At 47.7% G+C, this 14,938-nt stretch overlaps 1 protein-coding gene across 4 annotated transcripts in view; it reads right to left on the bottom strand.

The window, feature by feature from the left end:
• KYAT1 (kynurenine aminotransferase 1) overlaps positions 1-13,126 on the bottom strand; it is a 33,363-nt gene extending 20,237 nt beyond the window's left edge. For all 4 annotated transcript variants that reach the window (XM_061199801.1, XM_061199802.1, XM_061199803.1 and 1 more), the window contains exon 1: positions 12,945-13,126. The gene's annotated coding sequence lies outside the window, so the exon portion shown is untranslated. The remainder of the gene's footprint in view (positions 1-12,944) is intronic.
• Between the last annotated feature and the right edge of the window lie 1,812 nt (positions 13,127-14,938).

Below are 14,938 nucleotides of genomic sequence, written 5' to 3'. Positions count from 1 at the left end.
CTCCTAAGGTGGCTACACCTCTTCTGCCCCAAATCATGCTTTCATCATCTCACCGGATTACAGTGGTAGGAATAATATTAACACAACCAGCTCTAATTTGCTCACTTGGCACCAGGCACTGCAATAAAGACTATACTTATGTCATTGGACCCTTTCAACAGTCCTGGAAAGCAGGTGCTATCCTCACCTCCATTAATAGGCAAGGAAATTCGTAATAATGAAAAAAATAATAACAAACACTCAAATGGAGCTCCTGAAGGTCGGGGGAGGGTCTGCATCCCTGGATACCCAGCAAATGGTAGAAACTCACACGGGAAAAGATCCCAGCTTGTGGGCCTTTCCTCTCCTCTGCCCCAATCTCAGCCCTTCACCCTCACTGCCAGCTCTTGGGAAAGGTGGTACCTTGGGGCTGGAGGTGGCCTGGGACACCTGGCTCCATGGAGGGCGAGGAGAGCCTGTGCTGGATGAGGACACGCTTAACCAGTCTCGCTGCCTCGGGGGTGGGGCTGGAAACCAGGATGGGGCTTTCACTGCAGAGCACTGCCAGGGCAGGGGGTGGTGTGTGTGTCCGGGTGAGTCTGTGGGCACGGGAGTGAGCATTACACTGCACCCTCTGTGGGGCAGATTTGTCCTGCCAAACCTTTGGTGCTCCCCTGGGATCAGGCACCAAGCAGACCCCTGAGGAGAGGATTAGAACACAGGCTTTGGGGTCACACAGACCTTGGCTGTGTGACCCAGGGCAAATCACTTCGCCTCTCTGAATGTCAGTTTCCCTGTCTATAAAATAAATAAAAATAAGATAATTCATGGAGAGACTTCTCTGGTGGTCCAGCAGTTACGACTCCGTGCTCCCAATGCAGGGGACCCAGGTTCGATCCCTGGTTAGGGAACTAGATCCCACATGCCACAACTAAAGATCCCACATGCCACAACTAAAAGATCCTGCATGCCACAACGAAATCCCATGTGCCGCAACGAAGATCTGGCGCAGCCAAATAAATAAAAATAAAATAAATAAATATTACAAAAAAGAGATAATTCATGGAAAGCACTTCACTTAGTGCCTGGCACATAAAAGGTGACCATAAATGACAGATGTTTTTCTATGTTTGTTTTGGCCACACCACACAGCATGTGGGATCCTAGTTTCCCAACCAGGGATCGAAACTGTGCCCCCTGCAGTGGAAGTGTGGATTCTTAACCTGGTTGCTGGACCACCAGGGAAGCCCCAGTGACAGATATTAATAATAGAGTGGGCACTTTTTGGAGCTAGATGTGTGTGAATTCACACATGCTCACTGGTGGGACTGACTTCTCCGTCAGATCTCCTCAGGAGGCTTAGTGCTAAGGGCCTGTGATAGTTTCAGGAGCCTATGAAAATGTTTTCATTTTAATTTATTTTAAAATAAGAAAAAAAGAGAATATAATAACAATGAATGTATAATAATGAATCCAGCCTGGATGATATCTGTTCTTTACACCAACATAGTTGTAAAATATAATTTTTTTTTGGTAAAATATAATTTTTATTATTTTTTTTAATGGAGAAAGGGGCCCATGAAGTAAAAGTGAATAGGGTCCCTGAAAGTTTTAATGTGACTTTGAACATGGGTATATCCGTGTGTGGTTGTGAAGTCATGTGCAAATAAGAGTGTTTGAGGGAAGCGGGGGAGGGGGGATGAATTGGGAGATTGGGACTGACATATATACACTACTATGTATAAAATAGATAACTAATGAGAACCTACTGTATAGCACTGGGAACTCTACTCAGTGCTCTGTGGTGACCTAAATGCGAAGGAAATCTAAAAAAGAGGGGATATATGTACACGTATAACTGATTCACTTTGCTGTACAGCAGAAACTAATACAACACTGTAAAGCAACTATGCTCCAATAAAAATCAATTAAAAAAAAAAAGAGTGTTTGCCCTTGAGCACTTGCACACGTCTCTGTCTGTGCTTGTGAGCATGTGGGCGTCGTGGGGACAGTTTCCAGGAACTTGAAGGGGAGGGAGAAGCCACTGGGGGTCTGAGCCGAGGGCAGGAAGGGCACAGGTGGCCACGTGGGCTGCCCTCACCAGCAACACTGCCTGAGGTCAAGGCAGGAGGGGAAGTGGGTGCTTGTTGTTCCTGAAGCCGCCAGCAGGGGGCATGAAAAGCCAGCCCGGTCTAGACTTCCGGCTAGCTGGCCCTGGGGCTCCACACATTAGGACACAGGACAACTTTCGTGCCTCAAGAGGGGGCTGTGGCCTCACTTCATAGAGGAGGTCCACCGTGGGGAGCTTGCTGGCCCAGGCCCACCTCGAGGCAGGACTGCTGGCCTCCCAGTCCAGAGTTCTCCCACTGACTGGGCTGACCTAGAGACCTCCACAGGGACTCATTCATAAGCACCTGGGGGCTCTCACCGGGGACCCATTCAACTCATTCAAGGGCAGCCTTTCCCAGGCCACACCCATCTCCAACTCCCCATGTGCCTCATCCCTCATCTTCCAGGAAGCAGGTCTTCCCTGGACAACTCCTCTGTAGCCCTGAAGTCTATGCTAAGGGTAAGGACAATGGCCTTTTATTTACTGCACACTTTCTCTGTGCCAGGCTGCCTGCCGAGCACCTCACAGGGTCCATCACTTATTTATTTATTTTTGAATTTTTGGATTTTATTTTATTTATTTTTTTATACAGCAGTTCCTATTAGTCATCCATTTGATACACATTAGTGTATACATGTCAATCCCAATCGCCCAATTCATCACACCCCCACCCCCACCTCCGCCGCTTTCCCCCCTTGGTGTCCATACGTTTGTTCTCTACATCTGTGTCTCGAATTCTGCCCTGCAAACCGGCTCATCGGTACCATTTTTCTAGGTTCCACATATATGCGTTAATATACGATATTTGTTTTTCTCTTCCTGACTTACTTCACTCTGTATGACAGTCTCTAGATCCATCCACGTCTCAACAAATGACTCAATTTCGTTCCTTTTTATGGCTGAGTAATATTCCATTGTATATATGTACCACAACTTCTTTATCCATTCGTCTGTTGATGGGCATTTAGGTTGCTTCCATGACCTGGCTATTGTAAATAGTGCTGCGATGAACACTGGGGTGCATGTGTCTTTTTGAATTATGGTTTCCTCTGGGTATATGCCCAGTAGTGGGATTGCTGGATCATATGGTAATTCTATTTTTAGTTTTTTAAGGAACCTCCATACTGTTCTCCATAGTGGCTGTATCAATTTACATGCCCACCAACAGTGCAAGAGGGTTCCCTTTTCTCCACACAGGGTCCATCACTTTTAATCCCAACAGAAAGGTTCCATCAAGAGGCTAAGTCACACACCCAAGGCCACAGCTAGCATGTAGCAGAGCCAGAATTTAAACTCAGGACACTGACTTCAAAGCCTGTATTCACTGCCACTGTGGAGCAAGGGGAGGCTCTGAGCAGTGACACGACGGCCCCTTGGGCCACTGACTCCTACTTCCAGAAAGAGCCAAAGAAGCACAGACTGATAGATGTTCAAGGGGAAATGAGAGAATTTGGTCCAGTCACTCACATTTTACGGATGGGGATACTGATGACCAGGGAGGGGAACTCACCAGCCCAGATTCCAGTAGGACCATGTCACCTGAGTCACAATCCTGGCATTTTTCTCATCCTAGCAGGCTGCCTAGGATATTATGCACACGGCCCAGAGGAAGCTGCTCAATAAACTTTTGTTGAATGAGAGAATTAATGTCCACTCTCCAACCAGACTGTGAGCTCCATTAGAACAAGGACTCTCCTCAGTTCATCTTTTTACTGTCAACATCTGGTTCAGGGACTTAGGTGCACACCTTTTTATCGCTTCAGCAAATATTTATCGAACTTCTGTTATGTGCTATGCCCTAGGCTAGCCGCCAGGCACACAAGGGTAAATAAGATACCTTCCTTTCCTTCAAGGTGTGCACACAGAATGAAGGAGACAAACAAGTAACCAGACCATTCTAATATAGTGTGAGCCTTAATATGCAAAGGATTCTTATAAATCAGTAAAAAAAGCCCAACATCTCAATAGAAAAAAAAAGTGTGCAAAAGATATAAATTCACACAAAAAAGAAAATAGCCAATAAACTTGAAAAGATGCTGAACCTTGTCATAATTAACAAAATGCAAACTAAAATGAAACACTATTTTCTGCCTCTCAGGCAGAGAATAAGAAGATTGAGATCCACCAAGTCAACACTATGGTGCACTAAAAGTCATTGGTATAACTTTTGGAGGGCAACTTAATAATAGTGACTTATATTACTCTTTGACTTGACACTTCATCTTCTAGAAGTTTCTTACAGGAATATTCATACATATACATAAAGAGGTATCCACCTGGATGATTAGTGCAGCATTGTGTGTGAGAGAGAAAAACCTGGAGACAATCTGATGTCCATCAGTTGGAGGCTGGTTCAATTTGTTATGATTTATCCATACAATGGAATATTGTGCAGCCACCAAAAGGAATGAGATCACCCCTAGCATTCTGACATAAAAAGATATTCAGGTTACATGAAAAATGCGTGTTGGTTTCAAAACTTACTACAAAGCTACAGTAATCAAAACAGTGTGGCACTGGCATAAGGATAGAAATACAGACCAATGGAACAGAACTGAGAGCCCAGAAATAAACCCAAACATCTATGGCCAATTGATTTTTGACAAGGATGCCAAGACCATTCAATGGGGGAAAAATAATCTCTTCAACAAATGGTGGTAGGTGGACTTCCCTGGCAGTCCAGTGGTTAAGACTTCGCCTTCCAATACAGGAGGTGTGGGTTCGATCCCTGGTTGGGGAGCTAAGATCCCACATGCCTCGCGGCCAAAAAACCAAACAGAAGCAAATTGTAACAAATTCAATAAAGAATTTTAAAATGGTCCACATCAAAAAAAAAAAAATCTTTAAAAGCAAAACAAAACAAATGGTGCTAGGACAACTGGATAGCCCCTCGCAAAAGAATAAAGTTGGACCTCTATCTCACTCCATCTACAAAAATTAACTCAAAATGAAACGACCTTGATCACATTCTTGATAGTGTCCTTTGATGCACAAAAGTTTTACATTTTTATGAAGTCCAAACATAGAATTACCTTATGACCCAGCAATTCCACTCCTAGGTATATACTGGAAAAAAATAAAAACATATGTCCACACAGAAACTTGTACATGAATGTTAATACCAGCATTATTCATAATAGTCAAAACGTGGAAACAACCCAAATGTCCTTCAACAGAAGAATGGGTAAATTAGGGTATATTCATACAATGGAATATTATTTAACCATAAAAAGGAACAACAGACATATTGATACATGGTACAATACAACTTGGATGAACCTCGAAAACATTATCCTAAGAAGTCAAGCACAAAATGTCACCTATTGTATGATTACTTTTATAGGATATATCCAGAATAGGCAAATCCATAGAGTCAGAAAGCAGATTAGTAGTTACCAGGGCCTGGGAGGGGGAAATGTGGAGTGATTATTCAATGGGTGTTTTTCTGAGATAATGAAAACATTTTGAAACTAGAGGGAAGGGGTGGTTGCACAACACTGTGAATACACTAAATGCCACTGACCTGAACACTTTAAATGGTTAATTGTACGTTATGTGCATTTTACCTCAATTTTAAAAATGTATGGTAGGCAAAAAAGGCAGGTTGAAGACAATATACTCCATTTGCATTTTAAAATTATACAGATAGATACATATGTGGTGGTGCATGCATACACATACACATACACAGTCCTCACTTCCCACTGTACTGTGGGACTGTAAAAATGACCATGCAAGCTGAAATCATGCAAAGAGAACTTAATAATTAATGGGAAAAATTATGATTGTTCTGTGACCTTTCAAAGTTGTTGTTGAAGCATTAAAAACTCTTGATGGTCTGTTACACATGTAGAGACAAATGAAAGAGTAGTAAAACTAATAATAAATTTAATACTTATTAAATTACTAGTGTAATTTAAATTAAAAACATTGGAATTCAAGAGTTTTCTTTCTTTATCAAAATGTATCAAGGACGATCCAGCAATCCCACTTCTGGGTATACATCCAAAGGAAGCGAAAACCCTATCTCAAAAGATATCTATACTCCCATGTTCATTGTAGCATTATTCATGAGAGTTAACATTTGGGAACAACCTAAGGGTCCGTTGATGGATGGATGGATAAAGAAAGTGTGGTATTTATGTATATACAATGGAGTATTATTCAGTCTTTAAAAAGAAGGAAATCCTGCCATTTGTGATGACATGGATGAAACTGGAATACATTATGCTAAATGAAATAAGCCAGAAAGAAAAAAGACAAATACTGCATGGTATCACTTACATGTGGAATCTGGAAAAAAAGAAAAAAGTCAATCTCAAAGAAACAGAGTGTAGAATAACGGTTGCCAGGTGCTTGGGGATGGGGGAAAATAGGGAGGGGTTGATAAAAGGGTACGAACTTTCAGTTATAAGATGAATGAGTCAGAGGATCTAACGTATAGCCTGGTGACTACAGTAGATAATACTGTATTGTATAATTGAAATTTGCTGAGAGAGTAGATCTTCTCCCTAAAAAAAGGATAACTATGTGAGGTAATGGATGTGTCAATTAACTTGATTGTGGGAAGCATTTCACAATGTATACATATATCAAATCATCACATTGTACACTTTAAAGATATTACAGTTTTATCTGTCAATTATGTCTCAATAAATCTGGGGAAAACTATCAAGAGTAGTTTGACAGTGCTTGCCTTCTTCCTGTAGTGCAGCTTGAGATACAGAACGAGCATCTTTTCTATGCATTGGTGAGTCATCATACTCCTTTCTAAGTTTAGATCAACTTAAAACATTTTATCCTTTGTACTTTCAATGTCATGAAATATATCTGGCAGTTCCTTTAATGTGATGTTTTTGCTGGCGTTACTTCCTCGGGACAACTTCATCCTTTTTGTCAGAACCACTCCCATTCATATGTCGATAGGTGTACCTTCATTAAGTTTCCCTGGCTGCATACCTAGAGTTTCTGGAATAGCAAATAGCTGTGGTGTCAACATTCCCAGAGCCAGCTATTTTTTAAATCACTCCATTTATCTTCAGTTCAAATTGCTCTTTCAGTGTTATCACTCTGCATTTCTGTGCTGCACTTTCATGTGTGTTGGCCAATTCCCTTTTTTGCTGATACATTTCTGTAAAATGTCACATGGGTTTATCACAGGGAGATGGGAGGCAACACAAGGACATGCTTTGCTGTCTGTGTAGGAACTGAATAACACGCATGGTGACCAATCAACGACAGGCTTTGAAAGAAGTGATGTAATTGGTCACTGGCCATTATGCATCTGTCATTTCCACAGCGATTTGTGGATGGAAGAGCTAGCAGCAAAGTCCATACTTAATGCAATTACTCATAGTTAACATAACATGGCAACTGAAGTTTGAACCGTGTTATTGAGGGACTGGTGTTATTTAACTAAACCGTGGTATCTGAAACTCACACAAAGCAAGTACTGCCTGATTATATACGGTATACGTTTGTGCATGAATTATTAACAGTGGCTCTCCCTGGGATTGGCTTGGGGGGGTCTTATAAACTTCCATGCAGTTTTTTTGTTTTTTTTTTAATGAGGCTGTGAAGTTCTGGAATCAGACTGTGGACTGAAGTCATTTACTAGCTGTGTGACTTCTGGAAAATTACTAACCCTTTCTGAGAATCATTTTTGAAGTGAGAATAATGATAGTTCCTGCCCCATGGGTTGCAGTGAGAAGTCAATGAGATAACACATGAAAACCACTTAGCCTGGTGCTGGGCAAGGAGTCAGTGTTCCACAAATGTCATCATTGTTATTGTTATTACTAAAATTTAGTCTGAGAAGTGCTGCAATGCAGGCAGCTCTCGGGAGGCCAACCCTGCCTGGAGAAGGGAGCAGAGATGCACCAGGTGACCTTTAGGACACCTTCCTGTGCAGCCTCCCAGGCATCTAAGGTCACAGGTTTCCTTGCTGCCAGGCGAGGGGCTGGCGCCCAGCGGTCAGTGCCCTGCCTAACACACGCCTCCATCAATCCGGGAAGCTATTGGCCACCTTCTCAGCCAGAAGGCACCACGACTAGTGAACAGCAGGTGGGTGACCCCTCGGGACACGCCTCAGCGACCAGTACTCTGGCGGCTGATGTCAGCTATACCTCCCGCTGGGTACAGCCTGCGTTGAGACGGGATAAAGTCCAAAGCCTCCCTAGTCTGGCCTTTGGAGCTGGCCTGAATCCAGACTCTGCAGCTTCCATGTTCTCTCCTCTTCCAGACGTACGAATCCTTTGCTCTTGAATAGACGTTGCCTATCTTTGCTCAAGCTGTGCCCTGCCTGACATGCCCTTTAATCTGATCCCCCTGGCAGGGCTGAGCCCCAGCTCCGCCTCCTCTCTGAAGCCTTCTGGGTCGGCCTGGGCCTTCCTCTGAACTCAGAGCACCTACTATGCACCTGCCCCCCTGTGCTAAACTCTCATCTTCACAGCAGCCTATAGGAAGGCATCATTGTCCCTATTTTGCTCAAGAGGAGAATGAACAAAGCTTACTCAGCTGAGAGAGCCTGAGCCGGGATTCAAACCCTGGTTTGTCTATTTCCAAAGTCTAAACTCTTCCCCCCCAAATTCTTCTTTCAGGAGGTGGGTGCTGCTGCCTCTATCAGCTCAGAAGCCCATCAGTCCCTGGGGACAGGAGCCACGCCTATAGGAGCCCATCAGTCCCTGGGGACAGGAGCCACGCCTACAGGAGCACATCAGTCTCTGGGGACAGGAGCCACGCCTTTTCCAGCTTCCACCCTGCATGGCAGCTTGCAAGGACAGGCAAGGTGATTTTGGCTTTGCAGCCTAGTCCCACATCACCTAAGCCAATTCTGTGCAGTAAGGATATTTGGTTTTATTTATTTATTAAAAAAAATTTTTTTTCAATTTTTTGGCTGTGCGCGCAGCATGTAGGATCTTAGTTCCCTGACCAGGGATTGAATCCAGGCCCCCTGCAGTGGAAGGGCAGAGTCTTAACCACTGGACAGCCAGGGAAGTCCCAAGGATATTTGGTTTTAGTGTTTCTCAATAGCGGCACACTTGGTATTTGGGCTGAGTCAGTTCTTTACCGGGCAGATTTATACAGTGCCTAGAAGGATGTTTAGCACAACTGGGCTCAAAATGTCAGAAGCCCCCGTCCCCTCCAGTTACTGAGAAAACACAAACCATGGCACGTCTGGAGAAGAGGCCTGGGAGGGGGTACCATGCCCAGGCAAGACCAGTCTGTTACACGAAAAACCACAGAAGATGAAAGCTTGGAGTTGGAACTTGGACTTGGATAAAATGGTCCCAGCTCCACTCCACTAGCTATAGGATCTTAGTCGTGCCATACCAGGGTCAGCTTCCTCATCTGTACAGTGGGGACAATAATAATGCAATCACCCCCAGAAAGCATGTAGCACAGGTTCTGGCCTACTTAACCTGTCAATGACAATAAGCTAGTAACATTTAAACCTATAAGACTTTCCATAAGTGCTTCCCTGGTGGCGCAGTGGTTAAGAATCTGCCTGACAATGCAGGGGACACGGGTTCGAGCCCTGTTCAGGGAAGATCCCACATGCCACGGAGCACCTAAGCTTGTGTGCCACAACTACTGAGCCTGCGCTCTAGTGCCCGAGAGCCACAACTACTGAGCCCGCGTGCCACAACTACTGAGCCTGCGTGCCACAACTACTGAAGCCCACGCGCCTAGAGCCCATGCTCCACAACAAAATAAGCCACGGCAATGAGAAGCCCGTGCATCGCAAGGAAGAGTAGCTCCCGCTTGCCGCAACTAGAGAAAGCCCGCGCGCAGCAATGGAGACCCAATACAGCCAAAAATAAATAAATTAAATAAATAAATTTATTTTAAAATAAAAGGAATGCAAGAAACAAAAGAAGCAAAACTAAAAAAAAAAAAAAAAAGACTTTCCATAAAAATTAGTTAACCAAAGAGGACAACAAAATCTCTTGCGGATAATGAATCCTGATTTTTCTGTTTGTTTGTTTTGGATCTAAAAACACAGAGTCCCTCCCTACAAGACAAGTGTTTGGTGAAAACTTGTCAAGTCAACGGTTCTGCCCCAAGGAAGGTGACAGCCTGTCTGGGGAGCCCTGACAAGTACACTGACTTAGACACAGTTCCCCTTGGCTTTGGAATTGGCAAAAGAGAGAGAAATGGCTTCTGGAGCCCAGATTGCAGGTTCTGGGCCAGAGGGGTTGGCAGGTGGGGATCCTAAGTTAGATACACAGTAGGAAGGCCACTCCTTTTTCCTCCTGGCACAGGATCCAGATCCAGAATCGGAATCTTACTCTTTAGGGCAGTTTTACACATGCAAGAAAAAACAATATATGTATATATATTTAGTGCCTGGCAGGAAGATTAGAGAGAGTCATATCAGTTTTACAGATGGAGAAACTCTCAGAGTGGGGAAATGACTTACCCAAAGTGAAAGTCTTAGAAAAGCACAGAAGGACCCCAGCTGTGAATCCAAAGCTTGTATCACTGTCCAAGAATGAGGAAGTGAGATGAGGGTTTGGGAAATATTTCAGGGAGCTGGCAGTGCCATCTGAGAGTGGGATGTGGCCCCAGGTCTGTTAGGGCAGGAGCGACGGTGATTCCTCGCTTGCTGCAGCTGGAGTGACTTTGGCCTGCTGGCTACAGAAGCGGGGGGGGTGCATGCCCAGCTAGATGTCCCAGCACACAGGTAACCTGGTAACCCCAGCGGGCACAGATGGCCAGGGAGACAGGAGGGACATTCCTGTGTTGACACACCTTTGTTCACATGGGCAGAGTTTCTACGTCAGCAAGTGGGCTGCCACTCTGGGGACCGAATGAATGGGGGGAGGGGGCATCAGTGTGAAGGACTTCCTCACTGCTAACTCTCCTGTGTTCCTTTGTTGCCTCCATCTGGATTATGAAATCAGGGAGTCCTACCCTTTGGGGATGCAGAAGGTTAAGTGTGGCCTGGAGGGTGGGAAGCCACAGATGTTGCCATGAGGAGACATTCTCTAGAAGGAAAGAGCAATTCAGGCAGAAGCCAGACTGATCATTTCTAACCTGCATAGTCTCTGATCATGTCAGTTATCTTCAGGCATGAGGATGTCTCTGCTCCAGTCTCCAGCTTCATCATTTCTCCTCCCAGATATCTTATGCATCTTTCAGTCACAGATTAAAAGTTACCTCCTCTGAGAAGCCCTCTGTGACTCCACCCGGGCTGGACTAGGGGCTGGACTAGGTGCTACCTCCTCTGTGCTCCCAAGGCCTGAGCTTCTGCTCACCCACCACAGTGCTCATCACAGGTGCTAACTGCTGGGTTGTCTGTTGCCCTGACCAGACTCCAAGAATAGGAACTGTGTGTCTGTCCTGTTTTCCATCAGCTCCTCAGCCTCTGGCAGCTCAACTAGCCCATCTGAGGCGTCTCAAAGAATTAGTGCTGATGATCCCAGGAGGCTGAGGGAGAGACCAAGGAGCTCAACAACCTCTCCAGAAGTGGGGGAGTGAGGACTTGTGGGGACCCCCTTTGGGCAACTTTTTTTTAATTGAAGTACAGTTGATTTACAATGTTGTGATGGGCAACTTTCTTAACTTCTCTGTACTTCACCTACGGACCTGTAAAATGGAGCTAGTCTGCATGTAAAGCACAAAGTAGGACACGAGGGAGCACTCAGTGTCAGTGACTGTAGTTAGTTCTACAGGAGGGGACATGGAGGCTCAGGGAAGTACATGCCAGGTCCAGAGTCTCAAGGCTGGAAAGGGTTCTGGCCTCCAATGTGTGCCTCTCTTCATTTTGCACTGCTGGTTGTCTCCTGTCTGTTCCACTTGCTCAGTCAATAAACAGCCAATAAATAGCTGCTGGATGCCTGCTGGGTGCCAGGTCCCAAGCGGAGTGTTGCATGGTTGATAACAAAAAAGCTTCTCAGGAGGGAGTGGGATGAGCAAGAATGGTGGGCATTAGCATAACATCCTCCCTGGCTCAAATTCCAGCTTTTCCACTGCCTGGCTATGAGATATTATTAAGGTCCCTAATCTCTGAGACTGTTTCCTCCTCTAATAATGGGGAAGTACAAGACCTCCCAGCAGGAGAGCTGAAACCAGGCACTGGTCAGCTAGATAAATGGGAGCCAGTTATTATCTGCAGCATCCCACTTTATTTTTAACCAACCTGTGTGCTTGGTAAATTCTTCCCCCTTGTCCGGGCACCCATGACTCCGGTTCTCCTGTCGGAGGCCACCACAGTTAACAACTCGTGCACCTCACCAGCCGGCTGGTGCACACACCAGCAGACACCCATGCCCCCACACACGTTCTTTCACACAAACGATAGCACCGATCAGCGCTGTTCTTTTCGCCCCTTCCCTTTTCCATCTACGGTATCTTGGAAGTGGTCCCATATTAGTGCATATTGAACATTTTTCTTTTTAGTGGCTGCATAGTATTCCATTGTATGGATTCTCTTTTGGCGTGCTTGCCGTTACTATTATCAATCTGGGAACTCCGAGGACTCGGGATCCCTAGACCTGTCGAGCTGGAGTCCGGCACCCGGTTCCAGCCCCGGCTCTGCTCAGAATTCGCCCAGTCGCCTTGGGCTCCCTCTTCCCCACCGGTACCGTAAGATTGCGGGGGTGGGGGTGGGGCGGGGGATGGGGGTGCAGAGAGGACCAGCCTGGCGGGTCCCAGTGTCCGAGTGCGGGTCGGCGAGTAGCGCGCGCAACAGCTCCCGGCTGGGTCAACCTTTCAGCGTAGCCACTCCGCTATATCAGAAGCACCAAACGCAGCGAGTGGTCTGGCACAATCGACCTCGGAACCGGTTTCCAGGCCCTCCCGCCTCGGCACCTGACCTCGGGGCAGCAACGCTCAGGCACCAGCTACTCACCCCTGCCTGGGCCGCTTCACCCTTCGTCCCCAGGCGCCGAAGGTTACAGCCGTCCCTGTCGCTTTAAGGGGGACGAGCGCGGGCTCCGCTATTTCCGCCCCAAAGCAACATGGCGCCTGCAGGGAGAGGGTGCAGGCTTGAAGAGAGCTCCCCTCGAAAAGATGGCAACGCCCTGGTAGCCCGTTCGCGCCCGAAGGTGACGTCACTTCCGGGGCGGAGGAGGCTGAGTGGTGCAGTGAGGGACAAACAAAAGGAGGCGCCGGAGGGGCGCAGCGGCTGGCGGCGGGACAGAGCAGCAGGGACTCGGGGCGGCCGGCTGGGCGGCCGCGCGCGGCGGGCCCAGGTGAGTGGGTGGGGTGGGGAAGGGGGTGCGAGCTGTCACCTCTCGAAATCCACTCCTGTACGTCCCCGGCCAGCTGCCCGGCCTCGGGCACCCTGGGTAGCTTGGGCTCTGCCCGCCGGGGCCGGCTCCCTGGGGGCCTCCCGCGGCAGCTCAGTTCGGCCTACCTCCGGGTTCCCCATCCCCCGGGTCACCGGGCCCCCCCGCCTCTCCCTGGTGCCGCGGCGCGCGAGCCCCCTCCCAGGCACCCCAGTGCCTCCCTGCGCTCTACATAACCGGGAGTTTCCGCCTCGGCTCCCCAGGTCCCCTTGTCATCCCTTGGGTTCCCCCAGATCCTCACTCCTCCGTACACACACGCCCCCCTTACTAGAGGTTCCACCTCTGGGCTTTCTCCTTGGCAGCTTTTTTTTTTCTGTTTTCAAAGATTCCCCTTGCTCTCTTCTCCTGGGTTCCTGGCCCCCTCCTCTTCCCTTACACCCCTCCCTCCTCTTGACTGGGCTGGAACTGTGCCCTGACTTGGGGGCAGATCCCTGGCTAGGCTCGTGGGGCCTGTCTGGGCTGGGGTTGCTGGGAAGCCCAGTCCAGGGTCTGAGGCTCCGGACCCTGCCGGTGTCCTGTGCATCCAGATGGGCCTGAGAGCCAGGTGTGATGCGGTCTGGGCTGGAGACCCAGCAAAGTTGGCTCCCCAGCTGAAGCAGCATAGCCGCTGGTTCTTGAGGTTTATGATGATTCTGCTCCTTTTGTTGACTGCTTCTTTCCTCTGGTCTGGACTGGACTGAACCAAGATTGGGCTGGTTCTTAGCTGATGCATGTGCTGCCTTTTTTGGAAAGGAGGAGAGATGGGTGGGGGGTGGCTGGCAACCTCCTCCTGGTGGGGACTTGGCTGGAAGGGTGGGGCCGCCCCCTGGTGACCATGCTCCCTGGAGGGCTCTTCTCCTGCCCTACTCCCAGAAGCCTTTTGAGGATGAGGTATGAGGATGAGGAGGGAGAGAGCTTGGTGCGGGAAAGGGAATTTGGGCCTAAATTGTGGAGGAAGGATTTGGGGGAGCTGAAAGGCTCCCAGGGGCCTCTACCACCTTTTCCATTAGGAGTACCTTTTACTCCTGATGAACTGCATCCTGCTCTTTGAGCAGACAGAGTGGCAGACAGACAGACTGGAGGCAGGAGGAGGAGGTCTGATGTTGGTGATCCCTCCTGTGGAGGGGATGGGGGAGTGAGAGTTTTGTTCAGAGGGACTGGGCAGTGCCCACGGCTCAGTCACACTGGCATTGCCTTCGTGAAGGTCAAGTTTTCCTCTGGCTCAGGAGGGGAGGCAAGGACAGATGACAGTGCTGGAGGACTGGCTTTTGGAGAGGTGCTGGGGCATGAATGACTGGCCCCGGCCTCCCTGTCTTCCCAGTTTTAGAGATTCTTTGGGGTTAGCTCTAATGCCCCTCTGCCTTCCGGGGGGTGTGAGGCACAGAGCAAGAGCCCAAGAAATATTTGTGACTTCCCCCTGGAACTCAACCAAATACTCCATCCCTTGGGCACACCCACTAGGAAGCTGTTTCCTCTGCAAACTTCGAATGGCCTTTCTGGACAGTGGAAGCTCCTGAGGATTGTCCCAGTAGGTCAGAACTCAGGGAGCTGGCTTGGCCTGGACCTCGCCTGCAGG

Source organism: Eubalaena glacialis, chromosome 9 (genome assembly GCF_028564815.1).
Source record: "Eubalaena glacialis isolate mEubGla1 chromosome 9, mEubGla1.1.hap2.+ XY, whole genome shotgun sequence".
In the NCBI taxonomy this organism is placed as follows: Eukaryota; Metazoa; Chordata; class Mammalia; order Artiodactyla; family Balaenidae; genus Eubalaena; species Eubalaena glacialis.
The sequence above is the reverse complement of the archived record's forward strand: the minus strand, read 5'-3'. Positions and strand labels throughout refer to the sequence as shown.